At 38.8% G+C, this 19,130-nt stretch overlaps 1 protein-coding gene across 1 annotated transcript in view; it reads right to left on the bottom strand.

Moving 5' to 3' along the window:
• The window catches only part of LOC121390642 (probable transcription-associated protein 1), a 34,800-nt gene that overhangs the window by 14,866 nt on the left and 804 nt on the right, over positions 1-19,130 (bottom strand). The gene's annotated exons all lie outside the window — the stretch shown is intronic.

Genomic DNA, 19,130 nt, shown 5'->3' with positions numbered 1-19,130 from the left:
GGTATATACTTAATACATTGAGTAGTATTTGTGTGTAATTAATATTGAGTAGTGTGGTGATCATCTGTACTAAGATGGTGACTGGTGAAATTTGTTAAATGTGTCATGGAGAGAAAGGTTTGGGTGTGAGGAGTTGTGTTAGTGTGCATTGATGTATGATGAATAGGCCTATGGTTTGAGTAATGATTGAAATGTCTGAGTGTATATGATTATTATTTGCTGATGTAAATAAATGTAGCAAACTTATATTGGTTTTATGTGTTGTTTCTTTTAGTTATCTAATCACTTGTGACAGTATTGCCGATAATTTCACAGCGTGTTCCACACATAAATGTTTGTGTTCTTTGGAATACTGGTATTTTTATTATTAGAGAGCCATCAAAATAGCTCCAGTGTTCTCTAGCTCTACTCTGAAACCAATTTTTCCTTCATTTTTTTGGCTCGACGCATTTAAATTAGATATTTAAAATTAAGTACATTTCTCCACAGTGTATTATTTTTATTGCAATAGTAACTTTTTTTTCACCCCATCATCACAACGTTTTTTCTTTTTCTTTGGGAGACTGGCTCCTAGCTAGTGACACAACCGCACAACCGCTGGGCAGTTGCATGGTTCGCACTTGAAGGAAGGGACAATTAAGGCATTTGGCCTGGTATGCGTATTCAACGATATATAATGCACATTATTGCTTAATATCAACAAGTATAGTCGTATAGTTAATTAATAAAACGGTTAAATGACGGCTAGTATATATAACTGGCGCAGCCATTTTGTACCATCCCAGTGAATACGCCATCTGGCGAGCCGGTGGTTACATAATACTTAAAGTGTCACGTCAGGAATTTGTCTTAGAACTGAAGAAACAAAACATACGCGATTTTTGCGAATGCGTCGCAATGTTCTGTAATAATATCCATCCCAGTAAGCCAGCAATAAGTATATATTATTTTTCAATACAAAATAAACCATCATTGTCAATGTGTCGAAATAACTGTATTGTATTTGTTCCTACATTAACCCACATACTGAAATGATAATCGAAGTGGGTTTTTTTTAGTTAATTGGTCTTTTCTCTCCGTGGCTGTACCTGTAGTTCCTGATTGGCAAAAGAAAAGAACAAACAAAAACAAGAAAAACAAAAGAAAATGGCTGCCCTCAGTTAGCTGGAATAATCATAGTTTTTTATTAACTCTAAAATTCCGCGTTTTTAATTTCTTAAAGTGTCAGTATGTGTTGTCGTCCTGGCATGCATCTTTCCAACACATCAGGCTCATATTTGAGTTGACCTTCCCTTTAACGGAAGCACCTACGGCAATTGCCGTAGCCGCGATATGAATTGCCGTAGATCGGTAGATTTACCGATTGCAAATTTTTGCCACTGAATAAATGTCACTGCCATCGGTTGTAGATATAATTTTTGGTTCTTAACTTGGTGTTTATTTGTTACAAAAAACCAACAAAAAAAACCCCACAGACAAGAAGTGAAAAAACTATGCTGTAGGCAGGCTCAATTGCTGTAGATGAATATTTCATCTACGGCATAACGTTTTAAAATTACTGTAGGTAACATTTTATTTTTGAGTCATTGATGCGCAGTTATTTTACCAGTGTCCACGTCGTATGTCAAGCGTACTAATAGTAGGTAGAAGATGATTTAAACAACTACTACCCCGCTATGTGACATTTCATCTTCGCTTATTAACGTGTCCTCTAATTTTCCATTTCCCGTGCGCGACCTTTCGAGTGCGCTGGCAAGTAAATCTGATTAACTGGATCTGTGCGGATGAAAAAGCGGAGCTGGGATGTTCTGTCTATGCTGGTTACGAGTGAAACCCGCCGAGCATGCCAATTAGATCACCTGCCTCCTACCGACATGCGCGATAATGGCAGCTCGGTTAGCCAGATCGCCGCGTACTGATCGCGTGGGCGTCTAGCACAATCTTTATGGCATAGGTGCAAACTCCATTTGTACATGTGCACTTAATGAATAATACATAGATCTGATATGCACAAACGTTTTGCACAGTGGCGTAGCGAGGGCGGGGCCACCGGGGCGGTTGCACCGGGTTCAAAATTCTGGACTGATGGAAGGGACTCGGGGAGTGCTAACGGTCCACTGGTTAGGGGGCGCAATACTTGCCTTGCCCCGAGCGCTGGCAACCCACGCTACGCCACTGGTTTTGCATAGAAAGTGAGTGTTATGGATTAGTGTTGCCCTCCTACTTTTAATCAATCACCCACCCCCACCCCCACCCACGACACACTAGCCAAATATTCACGTTCGCCGTGCCTGCATATGCCTGACCATGAACTGAACATTTATTTTTTCTCTCAGGCCGTAATCCACGGCATATGAGGAACAATATATAATACAACAATTCACACTTTTTAACAAGATGACAGAGTAAAACTATTCACATAAGTATATCTACATAAAACGAACATGGGAATATAATTATAAATAATTGGTTTGGGTTTGCATACACAATGATAATACAATAAAACTATGAGCCGGAGGGCTTGAAAGTATTCATAATATGTTTACAAAATATTGCAAGTTTTCGGAGGACACCAGTTTTTTTTACAATTAAATAATTCGTGAAATTTATATGTGTTTGGTTTGGATCGATAATATTTCGGTATATATTGAAGTCTGAATTGGTTAAAATATGGGCATGTAAAAATATAATGGAATTCATCTCCGATGTCGTTAGTGTTGCATAAAAAACACAATCTATCATGTAATGGTTTACGTATCCATCTACCTGCCTCTATTGGAAGATTGTGGTTTGATACTCTAAAACGTAACAATGGGCACCAATGTTTTTTTTCTAATAAATTTAAATAATTTTCGAATGCTATACTGCTTTTAAATATTTTGTAACAAGATGCTTTCGATGAAGTGTCAATATGACTGTACCATGTTTGCAAAAATTGATCTATGAGTTTTGTTGAAATATAAATTTTCAACGATGAAGCACTATTAATACGCTCACAATGTGACCACCATATGTATGTGCAACCAATATTATCTAAAATTGATTTTATAAAAGCTATCCATTTGTGATAATAAAAATGTGTATTATAATCATTCAATAACATTCTGTACACTAATAATGATAGCTTGGACTGCTTCCCAGTAATCATCCTAAACCAAAATCCTATCATTCTTATTTTTACTGTTATATCTACAGGGAAGCATCCAAGTTCTCCATACAACATATATAATGGGGTGGATTTTCTAACAGGCAATAATAACTTTAACCATGCCTATACTTTATTTAAAAAAAGAAGAAGATAAAAACTTTATTGCATATAAAGATTCCACATACGGTACTGGATGCAAAACATATGCATAAACAAGAAACAAATGCCAACAAGTCTCCCCCTCCCGAAAAACATTCCTTTGGTCGCCCATGATCATAATGCATTTTTTTTTTCAAGCCAGCAACAAACGTTAATTTAATAAATTTGTTTTATTGAAATCGAATCTGTTTGTGCCATTTCGGCGGCCATATTATATTTTCCATTTTGTCCTCTTCTAATTCTGCCATGGTGCAAAATTGAGCTTGGCAACAAGCGGATTCAAAATCAGGGTGTAAAATTCACCCTAGAAAAAAAATGTCCAACTTATCCTATAAAAGTATTTTCCAATTCGTCGTCTAGTCTATTACACACAGTGTGCGGCTTGACTGATATTTGCACTTATATATAAAAAACAGTCTACATGTGACATACATTATGCAACTGACAAATTGTCTGCTGCAGAAAATTTTCCAACGGAAGAAAAACAGAACCGCGCCCATAAAACGGCACAACACAGCTGTTGTAATGAATTAAAGATGTCGCTTTGGAAACCACCACGTTACGTGTTTAATGTGTCTTTTAGAACGCTGCTGTTTGTTCCCATGGATAAAATTACATAAAGTTTGTTTTGTTTAACGACACCACTAGAGCACATTGATTTATTAATTATCGGTTATTGGATGTCGAACATTTGGTATTTTTTACATATAGTCTTTTTACTACATTTTTCCAATAGTAGCAATGGACCTTTTATATGCACCACCCCACAGACATGATAGCACATACCACGGTCTTACCATTGTGCAATGGCTTCGACGAGAAATAACCCAATGGGCCCACCGACGGGGATTGATCCCAGATCGACCGCGCATCAGTTCGGCCCTATTTGTTTAACGACACCCCAGCACATTTTAAACCCCCGTTATTTTGAAGTCTAACAACACATTTTAAATTACGGTTATTTGACAACAGATGTTTATCGAATTGCAGAAAAGGATATCAATTTTTTATCTGCTTCCCCACATGACTGCAGTTAGTTAAATCTGTTTTCCAGATATGTCTGCAGTTAGTTACAACTAATTACGTGCTTATGTACACTAAAAGTCATGACATCACCTACCATGACCTTTGATAGGAACAATAATAATAACAATAACTGAATACCACGTTCACTGAAAGATCAAACTGAGAGGAAGAAGACTCATGAGATACTAATTTCTCAAGATAATTATAGATCTTTTGAAGTGTTTCTTTCAATAGTCAATGGAACAGAAGTTGCTTGTGTCGCACACACACACATCTGACCCAGTGAAAAGCTGAAGAGCTGTGTATTTAGGTTAGCAGTCACAACAAACAGACACATCTGTGACTCACACAAGTTTCACATGCGTGTCTGTCACCCGACACAATCTGCGGTTGTCCTCAATGACCGGAAACAAACGAGTGACGCCGGAAACAAACGAGTGGCGCAGATGTCTCCGAGAAGACCACAAGATTTCTCCCGAAATTAGGTTTACCGCGAAATAACAATAGACAGCGATATACGAGTCTGCACTGGCTGTGTCACGCTTCAAAGAATCAAGTTTACTTCCCCATTGCCTTGTTTCCTGTTACAAACCAGAACATGTCTTGTTCATTTATTCGTTTTGATTCATGTTCGTGCACGTATTCAATTATAATATTTTTTTAAAAATGTTTTTAAAACCTTTTTTCTTCTTCAATGACTCCACTAAAATTATTAAATCGACGGCTACTGAACGTCAAACATTTGGTCATGAACGTTTTAGGGAGGGGACTAATGGCAAACGGTCACGTAGACCTAAAAAGGACACTTCAATAAAAACAATTGTAAACAAACTGTTAAAAAGGGGGCACCTTTAATTTTTTAAGGTGGGGGGGGGGGGGGGGGGGGGGTTGGGAGGCAGATTCTCCGCTAACCACACAGGATAGCACACACCACGACCTTCGACATACCAGTCATAGTGCTTTACCACTGGGCTTTACCCCCAGCTTAATATAGTCCGGTTTTGTTTAATGACACCACTAGAGCACATTGATTAATTAATCATCGGCCATTGAATCTCAAACATTTGATATTTGTATAATGCTGATAAGTTGTGAAAACTTAAAGTAATAAAGAATTTGAATTTTAGTATTTCTGACTCGCAGTCATCAGAAGTTAAGTGTGTCATAATAGTGTTCAGTACATTATTATGACCCATGTCGTAAAAAGAGCGCGGGGAAATACGATATTTATGTAACCGTTTATTAAAGACCATATGTGTAATAAATCGGTGTAGTGGTCTTTAAATCATCTTATAGATCGTGATGCGAACACGCAACTACCAGCCGGAAGTGTCAAGACGTACATGTAACTACTACACCCTGATACCCGCAGAACTCGTTTGGGTGGGTTTCACGTGCATGTAATAGAAGAAGAAGAAGAAGGAAATGTTTTATTTAACGACACACTAAACACATTTTATTTACGGTTATATGGCGTTGGACATATGGTTAAGGACCACACAGATATTGAGAGAGGAAACCCGCTGTCGCGATTTCATGGGCTACTCTTTTCGATTAGCGGCAAGGTATCTTTTATATGCACCATCCCACAGACAGGGTAGTACATACCACGGCCTTTGTTACAACAGTTGTGGAATACAGGTTGGAACGAGAAATAGCCCAATGGGTTACGTCCCGCCCCGCATGTAAAAGATGTGATGTTGTTAATCGAAGCAGTGTGTGGCGACCGCCCTCGGTGACGTAGTGGTTAGGCAATCGGTCTACAGGCTGGTAGGTACTGGGTTCGGATCCCAGTCGAGGCATGGGATTTTTAATCCAGATACCGACTCCTAACCCTGAGTGAGTGCTCCGCAAGGCTCAATGGGTAGGTGTAAACCACTTGCACCGACCAGTGATCCATAACTGGTTCAACAAAGGCCATGGTTTGTGCTATCCTGCCTGTGGGACGCGCAAATAAAAGATCCCTTGCTGCTAATCGAAAAGAGTAGCCCATATAGTGGCGACAGCGGGTTTCCTCTCAAAATCTGTGTGGTCCTTAACCATATGTCTGACGCCATATAACCGTAAATAAAATGTGTTGAGTGCGTCGTTAAATAAAACATTTCTTTCTTTCAGTGTGTGGCGGTAGCAAGCCTCTTCTCCAAATAGACCAACTACAGTCCAACCTGTGTTAAGCAACCACCAAAGAGTTATCATCTAAATGTGGCCGTTTAAAACAGGTGGCCTAATATATAGGTCAGGTTACACTATCAGAGGATTTGGCAGAAATGGCCTCCATAGACAAACGACTGATCTGCTTCACTAGACCAGTGACATACGTTTGGACGCAAGTCATGTAATTTATTCGAGCATATGAAATATGATATACAATCAAGTAGAGAGCTAGTTTATCTGGACTTCTTTGTGTGACAGCGCATACACGGGGAATGTACTGAACGAACGAGGTGTTCCGTGAAGCTATTCACTGGTGGTTACCTGACTCACTGATATTGTCGCCTGTCAAAGGTGATTCATAAATTCCACTTATCGAAACCGAAACCAAAAGCAGGCCCGTTCAACACACCTTGATTATTGTGTTTTCGCACTATTTAAACATTTAACACACAGGAATAAAGGTCGTTTATGTTCTTTTCTACCTGAATCACAATATAGCTGGTTAACAACTGACAAATAATATAGCAGTCATTACATTGTTTATCTTCAGGGCAATACATAGTGGGGTGGGGTGGGTGGGGTGTGCCTATCAAGAAGGCAGCTATCCGATGACAACAGTTAAAGTGTTTGTTATGTTTAACGACACCACTAGAGCACATTGATTTGTTAATCATATCCTATTAGATGTCAAACACTAGATTTTTCCGTTAGTAGCAAGGGATATTTTATATGCACCATTCCACAGACAGGATAGCACATTGACTGAGAAAGAGCCCAATAGGCCCACCGACGGGGATCGATCCTAGCCACCCGTTTTGTAATTGGAGAGTGTAATTTTTGTGTAGCCGTGCTGCGTTAATGTGCAATAATTCTGATGGACGTATCTAAAAAAAAAACATGTTCAAAGTTACTAGTGCCTCACAGCTGGTATATCAAAGGCCGTGGTATGCACCGTCCTGTCTGTGGCAAAGTGTACACAAAACCACTGAGATCGACAGGATACCACCTATAGCTGTTTCTCTTCACAATGATGCCCAAGTGATGAACTAAACTACCAACAGCTGGCCTGTTATTGCAGTGTCCTGTTATCGGAGTTGAACATCTACTGCTATAATTAGGTCCGTACCTAGCCTAATCTAACTGGGGGCAGGGGAGTGAAAAAAATCAAGTCACAAAAATATAAGTCTGGTGAATGTTCTTTAAAAAAAATATATTTTCCGGAAAACACTGACGCGATCCCTAGCTCCACTAGCCACAGTGAAGACCACCCCTGGCCACCCACCCCTCTGCACACAGTTTTGAAAACGCGCCTGGCATTCCTAATATTTTCAGTGGAGGGCAACTACCCTTTGTTGGGGCAGGACGTAACCTAATGGTAAAGCGCTCGCCTGGTGTGCTGTCGGTCAAAGATCGAACCCTGTCAGTAGGCCCACGTCTGAGAGGTGCCGCATACAAAAAAATATTCCTTGCTACTAATCAAAAAATTTAGCGGGTTTCCTCTCTTAGACTTGGTCAAAATTACCAAATGTTTGACATCCAATGTGCTCTAGTGGAGTTGTTAAACAAAACACACAAACTACATTGTGTTACCCCCAACCCCAGGGCTTGGTACAATCTTAAATTGACATAACTCCACGGGGGTATTGATCCGACCGAGTTAAAATTCTCCAAACTCGACACCACAACAAGTTGTGAAAGACACCGTATCGATTTCGCAGACCTCTTAGCTTTAATGAATGTTTGTCGTCCGTCTTCGGGGGGCCCGAGCAGGGAACAGTTGCTCAAAACTTGTCATCAGTTTGTAAATCTGTTTAACGACGTCAACATGCCCGGTGGAAGCATCTGGTAACACTATACTATGATTTACAACGTTTAGCCTACACATTTAATATGGTTTTATCTGGTTCGTAATCATCACTTGTAAACAGAAGTTAGACAGGACAAAATGAAGTAGGGATACAGCGTATTTCATATCCATACACAAAATGTTGACCATCACTAAGTTTTGCCTTTACCATAGTTTGACACCCTATAGCCGATGTATTTTTCGTGCTAGGATGTCGTTAAACATTCATCCATTCATTCATACACAAAACACATGTATTCTTCTACATAAACAGAAACCTCTCTCTCTCTCTCTCTCTCTCTCTCTCTCTCTCTCTCTCTCTCTCTCTCTCTCTCTCTGGGGCGGGACGTAGTCCAGTGGTAAAGCGTTCGTTTGATGCATGGTCGGTCTGGGATCGATCCCCGGCGGTGGGCCCATTGGGATATTTCTCGTTCCAGCCAGTGCACCACGACTGGTATATCAAAGGCCGTGGTATGTGTTATCCTGTCTGTGGGATGGTGCATATAAAAGATCCCTTGCTGCTAATCGAAAGTTCCTCTCTATATATGTGTGGTCCTTAACCATATGTCCGACGCCATATAACCGTTAATAAAATGTGTTGAGTGCATCATCAAATAAAACATTTCATTTCCTCCCTCCCTCCCTCTCTCTCTCCCTCTTCCTCTCTCTTCCCTCTTACTCTTTTTCTCTGTCTCTCTCTCTCTTCCCCCCTCTGTGTTTTTGTCTCTATTTATCTTTCTCTGTCTAATTTCCTTGTTTAGTAATATGAACCAGAATGAAGATATATTTTTAAAATGTAGGATAGGCTTTACACCGAACACGTCGCCGTCCATAATGTATGGACGTAATTCAAAACGTCGTGTTTCACTCTTGTTAAAGTTTGTGAACCGAAACACGTCACATTGTGTTATTGTGCGGGATATGCTACCAATGTCTGTACACTTTAACCTTTTAAGAATGTTGTTCTGTTAACATGCTACCAACCAGTGCTTGACAACTGGTACGTCAGATATCGCGGCATGTATCTGTCTGTCTATGGGGAGACATCTTCATAAATCAAGGCTAATATTCGTTCCTCGTATTCAGCCTTGATACATGTAGTCAAGATTACTGATATCCACTACTAGCACACTCTATTGGAAGAAAATTTGTAACACCGATTATGTCCCTTACACAATGACATCGCTGACCAATCACAGCATCGGTAACATGTGACAATCTTAAAAGCAATATGGCCTCAGATTACAGTTATCTTCCCATTTGGTTGTCCAAAATCCGGAAGTTTCACCGCGCAAGTAGTCTGCTGTTTGACTGTGATTATTTCATGGCAGACAGCTATGAAGTGGCAACTGTTTGACTGAAGTGACAGGGGATAGCATGTAGTTTGTAAACATGTGTAACTTGTTGACATTGAAGACTTGTTTGTGGTAATTCCGGCCCATGCAAAAGTAGTGCTTTTTGTGTAAAATGGGTGTACTCCGGCCTGGTTTAGAGGGTGTGTCTGTTTAAACCAATATGCTGGGAGAAAGAGCTGGACAACAGGGGTTGTCCTTTTCAGGGTATGTGTCCCCCATGCAGGCAAAGGTACATACAAAACTTCACGGGCCTGCTGATATTAATAAAAATGTTATAGCCACTAAGGCTATATAGAAACATATAGCGAAATTAATTGTGGTCTGAGGCCTGATATAGTTCACACATTACACCGGTTAAATGCTTGATTCTGATGAAAGTATTATAACCAGAGAGGTGAAATTACACAGACTGATTGTGCATACCACAAGGAATATGAAAACTAATTTATTTATTTTCTAAATATTTTATTAAATTAAAAAACATTTTTTTTGAATTTATTAAAAATTAAAATTAAAATTTTCAACTTTTAAATTTCAGTATCCTCCAAAATAGCATAAGATGACCTCTGATGTTACTACAGGTTGTTGCAATATTTTTTAACAGTTTTGAGCTAATAATTTGGTAAAAAAGAGCAAAAGTTGGATTTTGTTAGTCAATATTGAGATTTTAATTTTTTTTACATATTGAATTTTAATGAGTTTCTCAATTATTGCAATTGGACAGAAGATCTAAATATAATGAATATATCACTACTAAATGTAATTAAACACTTTAAATAAATAGTATACAGTTTTTAACAAGATTAAGTACTCTAATAATACATTTCACCTACATTTATGTAAATTACACACTTCAGTCATTTTTCAAAAATGGTCTTTTATCCTTAGAAAATCTAATAGGCTAATATTCTATGATGTCTGAATGTATTTATTGTGTTCAGTAATCAGATGCTGGTATACTTGTCAAGTTTATTGCAGAAAATGTGCCAAAAAGGTTAACATTTGGCTTGTAATACATATGGCAGAATAATCCATAATGCATATTCAGTGGTCATTACTACAAACATCCTTCCAATCAAGAAATACTACACTGAGGTATCCCAGACACTGGCACATGACTACACTTGTTAACAGTTATCACTGGAAACTGAAAAATATGGTGCAAGTACCTCTTGGTAGGATTTATATCAGCATTTTGTGACAAAATCTTCATTTTCAAAGTTGTCGTCAACAAAAAAAAATATTATGGTGTATACCTAAGTAATATCTGTAGGGCATATTCATATTAATATGCATTTATATGGACTGTTTTGCCTTTTACAAAGTGGCTACATGTCTAATACAGTAAATGAAGTAGATTAAGTAAATACAGCAGGTCAAAATTGAATATGAGGCCTATCATGTCTAATTTTCCCTGAAATTAGTGTGTAAACATTTGTTGCAAATGGCCCCAATTTTGTGACTTTCACCATCCCTCTGACACATTTCTAATAATGTATCATGAATTCAGTCACCATATCTTTACTAAGCCTCCACTTATCATATCTAAAATGCATTTTACAGTTTTAGATTTTTTTGTTTCTCAAAAATTTAAATTTAAGTTTAATATTTAATTAAAAATGAAGTAAAATCTAATGATTGATTTTTTTTTCCTATAAATATTTCAAAATCTTTCCAAGACAACACTGTGCAGATAGAACATATGTAGAAGAAAAAATAGCTGCTCATTGTATGAAGAAATTCCAAAATTTGATAAAGTTATTACATTTTGAAGTTGGTGTCCCTCAAGTTTCCCTTGCTAAAATTGGCCATGGCAAGGCACTGTGGTAGGTGTTTTAACACAGCCTCTGTATACTCTCAGTTTAAAGGTGACATACCGATACTTACCGAGCATTGCTTTAATATGTATATCATTGGAATGCATTAGTGTGGGCCAGTTTTTAGGGGAAAAAATGGACTGATAGGCCTCAGATTACAGTTATCTTCCCATTTGGTTGTCCAAAATCCGGAAGTTTCACCGCGCAAGTAGTCTGCTGTTTGACTGTGATTATTTCATGGCAGACAGCTATGAAGTGGCAACTGTTTGACTGAAGTGACAGGGGATAGCATGTAGTTTGTAAACATGTGTAACTTGTTGACATTGAAGACTTGTTTGTGGTAATTCCGGCCCATGCAAAAGTAGTGCTTTTTGTGTAAAATGGGTGTACTCCGGCCTGGTTTAGAGGGTGTGTCTGTTTAAACCAATATGCTGGGAGAAAGAGCTGGACAACAGGGGTTGTCCTTTTCAGGGTATGTGTCCCCCATGCAGGCAAAGGTACATACAAAACTTCACGGGCCTGCTGATATTAATAAAAATGTTATAGCCACTAAGGCTATATAGAAACATATAGCGAAATTAATTGTGGTCTGAGGCCATATCAAAAATTAACCGCCGGACGCTGACGCTGCCATCTTTGTTTACAATAACAAGGGAATCTATAAGGAGCGTTGCGATTCGTTGCAATCAGATCTCATCGCATCCAATGAAATTTAAGCATTTTGTGGCACGATTTCTTGACGACATGTATCAAGGCTGAATACGAGGAACGAATATTAGCCTTGATTTATGAAGATGATGGGGAGAGTGCATATAAAAGATCACTTGTTGCTTTATCGCTCGGAGTAGCCTATTTGGCTTCGTCGAGTTTCATAGCTCTCTTTTTCTCGCTCAAATGTCGAAATATCATACTAGTATGTTAGATATAATAACTAGTTTTAATATGCTTTTTCACCAAATAATCATAGTTTAAAATATGCATAGTCACCATAATAGCTTAAAATAAGCTGTTAGTCGCAAAATAACCGTAGTTTAAATTAGCTGTTAAAACACCGTAGTATAACATGTGTTAATAGAAAGCGAATAGCCGTAATTTAAAATATGCTGTTTGTCACCAAATACCGTAATTTAAAATATGTTTGTCACCAAATAACCGTAGTTTAAAATATGCTGTTTGTCACCAAATAACCGTAATTTAAAATATGTTTGTCACCAAATAACCATAGTTTAAAATATGTTGTTTGTCACCAAATAACCGTAGTTTAAAATATGCTGTTTGTCACCAAATAACCGTAATTTAAAATGTGTTGTTTGTCACCACCAAATAACCGTAGTTTAAAATATGCTGTTTGTCACCAAATAACCGTAATTTAAAATGTGTTGTTTGTCACCACCAAATAACCCTAGTTTAAAATATGCTGTTTGTCACCAAATAACCGTAATTTAAAATATGCTGTTTGTCACCAAATATTTGAAATATGCTTTATGTATCATTAAACAAACATTCCTTTCCTTTCTTTTAAAACGGTCTTACTGACAACCGAACTAGGTCTAGTTTGAGTCAGATTTTACATATTTTAAAAGCATTCTTAACAGAGCGTTAGTTTTTATCGCCATTGGGCTATTTCTCGTTCCAGCCAGTGCACCACGACTGGTATATGAAAGGCCGTGCTGTGCCATCCTGTCTGTGTAACAGTACATATAAAAGAATCCATTGCTACTAATGGAAGAAGAGTTTCCTGTCTTGGACAGAGAGGCCGGCCAAGGCCGGCAACTGTGCCCACGACAGGCGTGCGCTACAACAGCTTGCTCTGAACGTGCACGTAAAACCCTTTGACCTTGACCTTAATGGAAGAATGTAGAGGATTTGATCTCTAAGACTATATGTCAAAATTACCAAATGTTTGACATCCAGTAGCTGATGATTAATAAATCAGTGTGCTATAGTGGTGTCGTTCAACAAAACAAACTTTAAAAGAAGAAGTTATTTTAACTACGCATCATAATCGACTGTTATCAGAACTAGTCGACTGGTACAAACTGCAATCTGCCGCTTTGTTAGCAAGGTCGCTCGCTCGCTGACATTTATCAAGTCCATTGATCTGCCTGGCTGGCTTAATCAAGTTAATGAGACGAGCGCTTCTTGAAGAGTTCATGAATATAAAATGACGATTAGTGACCTGCAGAGATCGCTTCCTAATGACTCTCTGAGCGAGAAGTTCGACGACAACCAACGCATTAAAACAGAAAGAAGGAGGAAAAAAGAAAGAAAGACAAAAATACTTGAACAAGTGAAAATCGTATAGCAAATAATATGTATTATACAAAGCGTGTTAAAGTTTGTTTTTGTTTAACGACACTACTAGAGCACATCGATTTTATAATCATGGGCTATTGGATATCAATGATTTGGTAATTTTGACATATAGTCTTAAAAAGGAAACTCTCTACATTTTTCCATCAAGGGATCTTTTATATGCAACATCCCACAGACAGGACAGCATACACCACGGCCTTTGATATACCAGTCGTGGTGCACTAGCTGGGACGAGAAATAGCCCAATGGGCCCACCGACGACCGCGCAACCAGCGGACTCTTTACCACTGGGCTACGTCACGCCCCCAAAAGAAAGGGGGGGGGGGGGAGACCCCCCACATCCCCCAACGCCCCCAAAACTTGAAAAACTAAATATTAACCGGTGACAATCGTATAGCAAATATGTATCATACGTACATACGTCAGAGGTGTAATACAAATGTATATATACTTGCAAGGAGAGGTATAATATGTATCAACGGTGGGGTAATATATTTATATATAATATGCATACGGAAAAGTGTTATCTCTGCATTTATGCTAAACATGAATATAAAGTTAGTTTTATTACCTGAGTTTTGCATATATATATATTTTTCTCTCAAATGACAGGAATTTACAGGGCTAAAATTATGAGAAAAAAAATTGTTTCAGCCAATTTTTAGATATGTAGAATATTTCTTTGAAAATTATTTATGGCTAATTTACGGAAATTTTTATTAACCAGACTAAATGTTGTTACCACTTTGTATATTAGCTGACTGGCTAATTTATCAATACACAGGGTGAGCCAAAAATATATTTAAAACTGCCATAAAAAAGGTCGATTTCAGCTTTTCAGTAGTACAGCAGTCATGCTTTGGAATATATCAAACACTATACCTTCTGCTCCAGCATGAGACTGACATCTTAAGAAATGTGTACACTCTACAGTGCGTTACGTCACGATAAAACACGATAAGTGCCAAGTGACTAGTTTATTATCATTCTGGAAAGTGAATTTAGATTTTCAAATAGAAGTCAAATAGAACATTACACGTGTAGTTGCACGTTACGTCGTATCTCGTTTCAAACAACATTATTATTATTATTATTATTATTATTATTTAAATTAATATAAATATTTCAGACTCCGTGAGCAGATTACGTTCTTCACTGTTTCCGAACGTACATTTATCGTTTATGCCTCAATAATCCATTCCTGCCGGCGAAATGAACGTTTTCTTCTCCAAAATTAGGCTCAAGTAGCCGAGTTAGTAGCAGTAGTGACAAGTCGAAGTCGCCGAGTTAGTAGCAGTAGTGACAAGTCGAAGTCGCCGAGTTAGTAGCAGTAGTGACAAGTCGAAGTCGCCGAGTTAATAGCAGTAGTGACAAGTCGAAGTAGCCGAGTTAGTAGCAGTATTGACAAGTCGAAGTCGCCGAGTTAGTAGCAGTAGTGACAAGTCGAAGTCGCCGAGTTAGTAGCAGTAGTGACAAGTCGAAGTCGCCGAGTTAGTAGCAGTAGTGACAAGTCGAAGTCGCCGAGTTAGTAGCAGTAGTGACAAGTCGAAGTAGCCGAGTTAGTAGCAGTATTGACAAGTCGAAGTCGCCGAGTTAGTAGCAGTAGTGACAAGTCGAAGTAGCCGAGTTAGTAGCAGTATTGACAAGTCGAAGTCGCCGAGTTAGTAGCAGTAGTGACAAGTCGAAGTAGCCGAGTTAGTAGCAGTATTGACAAGTCGAAGTCGCCGAGTTAGTAGCAGTAGTGACAAGTCGAAGTCGCCGAGTTAGTAGCAGTAGTGACAAGTCGAAGTAGCCGAGTTAGTAGCAGTATTGACAAGTCGAAGTCGCCGAGTTAGTAGCAGTAGTGACAAGTCGAAGTAGCCGAGTTAGTAGCAGTAGTGACAAGTCGAAGTCGCCGAGTTAGTAGCAGTAGTGACAAGTCGAAGTCGCCGAGTTAGTAGCAGTAGTGACAAGTCGAAGTAGCCGAGTTAGTAGCAGTATTGACAAGTCGAAGTCGCCGAGTTAGTAGCAGTAGTGACAAGTCGAAGTCGCCGAGTTAGTAGCAGTAGTGACAAGTCGAAGTAGCCGAGTTAGTAGCAGTATTGACAAGTCGAAGTCGCCGAGTTAGTAGCAGTAGTGACAAGTCGAAGTCGCCGAGTTAGTAGCAGTATTGACAAGTCGAAGTCGCCGAGTTAGTAGCAGTAGTGACAAGTCGAAGTTGCCATAATATTTTTGTTTGCACAAAAACAAAATAACACAACAGACGTCTACACCCCGACTTGTTTAGTGTGACCTTGTCGGTCCGTGTTTTTACTTCATATTGTCATAAAGGCAGGGAATTTTCCTGAATGGGTTTATAATTAAATAACACGTATCCATCCACATCAATTATTTATACGAGACAGAAGTATTGCAAAACCGGTGAGTTTTATTCATATCTTGACCAATGTCTTTAATATGCACATAAACTTGGAAATATTTTGATATTTCCATAGAAGTTTGTATTTCTTTGTATGTCATAATAAGCTGGAATCATTGCCAAAAACACTTACATTCTTTGCTGGCACTGGATATAGATGCTGTTTTCTTTTTTCTAAAATGATGTACATGAATCTAATTGGATTGCGATGACAGTTACGTGAATTGTATTGAATTTTTTTCCCGTCGAAAATCGAGCTAAATATTCAGAGAGCTGTACAAACACACCAGCTAAACTGCCATGTTTGATTTTGTGCCAAGCAGTTTCAGTCTGAATGTCACTGTCCTGAGTTTGCGGCCATCGCACAGGCGTACGGATTCCCATTTTTGTGTCTGTGTGTGTGTGGGGGGGGGGGGGGGGGGGGGGGGAGGCTGGCTTTTGCACGAATTAAACCAAAATCCCCGAATCTGGATAACAACTTGTTTTTCTTTAGGATTACTGCCAAACAGCTATATAAACTAATCACTACGCATTTTTATATAGATTGCAAGTAATTGTGAGGGTAAAATGATGAAAATGCATGGTAAAAAGGCCTCATGTTAGCCCATTTTGCCCGAATATCTCTATCGTTTTTGCCCGAATTTGAGGATATGTCCAGCACTGGGGGGGGGGGGGGGGGGGGGGGGCAGTTGATCACCCCACCCCCCCCCCCCGCCACCATGTCTCGTACGGTTATGATTATTGACCTAATTAACTGAAAATGTCCGAATCTGGATAATAACATTAAATTCATATTTGCATTACTACCAAACCAGCTATATAAGGTTCTAAACGAATAACCTTTTATTATTATTATTATTTTTTTTTACATGGAATACTACTAATTTTATGGGTAGAATGCATCCTACCCCACACACCCGGCTCCCGTCTCGTGCGCTTATGGGTCATTGTAAGATGTTACCGACTAACATAGCCTTTTTGACGACTAAAATTACAACTTAAACGAACGAAACGAAATGTTTTATTTAACGACGCACACAACACATTTTATTTACAGTTATATGGCGTCGGACATATGGTTAAAGACCACACATATATTGAGAGAGGAAACCTGTTGTAGCCACTTCATGGACTACTTTTTACGATTAGCAGCAAGGGATCTTTTATATGCACCATCCCACAGACAGGATAGTATATACCACGGCCTTTGTTACACCAGCTGTAGAGCACTGGCTAGAACGAGAAACAGCCCAATGGGCCCACCGACGGGAATCGAAAATTACAAATTAAATGCATGTTCTTGTTTACAATATCAGTGGCTATATATGTCATGTGTCTGTGGACGTGTACTAACGTTTGAAGCAGTCACTGTTGGTTTCTTTCCTGACAGTTTTCGTACGTACGAAATTATTAAAGGTAAAATCTCGTTTGGGCTATTCAAACATTAGGACAATAACAACCACCTTGTTTATACAAATACTGATAAATTCTAAGAATGAAAATCTCATTACTATGTAATTTTAGTCATCAAACAGAATCTGTTAGTCGGAAACATCTTTCATTGGCAGCAAACTCGGGAAAGTGCCTTTAAATCCGACATCAGTTTTATAATCTAATGTCTGCCCAGATGTTTTTTCTCTATCGATAACAATTTAGACAAAGTTACAAAAGGGGATGATTCAACTTGTCTGTTTGTTTTATTTAACGACACCACTAGAGCACATTGATATATATTTTTTTATCTTATCGGCTATTGGACGTCAAACATATGGTCATTCTGACACTGTTTTTTTTAGAGGAAACCCGCTGTCGCCACGTGGGCTACTCTTTTATGACAGACAGTAAGGGATCTTTTATTTGCGCTTCCCACAGGCAGGATAGCACAAACCATGGCCTTTGTTGAACCAGTTATGGATCACTGGTCGGTGCAAGTGGTTTACACCTACCTATTGAGCCTTGCGGAGCACTCACTCAGGGTTTGGAGTTGGTATCTGGATTAAAAATCCCATGCCTCGACTGGGATCCGAACCCAGTACCTACCAGCCTGTAGACCGATGGCCTAACCACGACGCCACCGAGGCCGGTTCAACTTGTCAGTAGGCCTACTTCCCTGTAATTTTCTTCTTTATTTTCTTTTCAATGTCAAACAATATACCTTCTGCTCCAGTATATGACAGATTTGAAATATATTATACAGCATGTACACTTTAAATGACCCTAACTAGAGGGTTAAGGAAGCAGATTCCCCTCCCAACGAAATACGAAAAACAATGAGCTATTTTTAAATTTAGAAAACCTTTTTACTCTACATTATTGTACCACCAATATCTTTCCACTGCCCCCCCCCCCCCCCAACCGCCCGCCTGTCCCTTTGTTATTGTTGGCTAATTACGATTCTGCTTTATTACGACGACAAAGTTTCATCCGGGTTATTTGTATTTTGCATTTGTGTAAACGATGGGAGGGCGAAGTTGTGGCCAAGAATAATCTTCCCTGAGATTCAAAGATAAGATATCCGCGTCCTGTTGTGTCTTGTGTTCAACTGTAGTAGCGTTCTTCGACCTGTCACGAAACCAGTGTGTATAACGTGCAAGTTATAAGCTGTGGCAATCCTGGCAATTAACCACGGCAATCGGCAATGTCGTAGAGATTGCTGCGGTATTTTCAATTTTCCATGGCATTGGTTTATTTGGCGGGGAAGATTCAATTTTCTAAATCACTTTTCTTAATCATTTATATATTTTATTTTTGTAATATATTAATGACAAATTAAATTCCTCTTACACAAAACTGCCGTGGAAAATGCCACGAAGACTATTTCTCCACAGCATACTTTTAGCCGTGGCTATTTTCTTAACACCAGCGTTGCTGTGGTGAATATTACCTACTTGCAACAATAGCGTAGCAGCTA

The sequence above is a fragment of the Gigantopelta aegis genome, chromosome 15, assembly GCF_016097555.1.
Source record: "Gigantopelta aegis isolate Gae_Host chromosome 15, Gae_host_genome, whole genome shotgun sequence".
In the NCBI taxonomy this organism is placed as follows: domain Eukaryota; kingdom Metazoa; phylum Mollusca; class Gastropoda; order Neomphalida; family Peltospiridae; genus Gigantopelta; species Gigantopelta aegis.
This window is presented reverse-complemented; position numbering and strand designations above follow the sequence as displayed.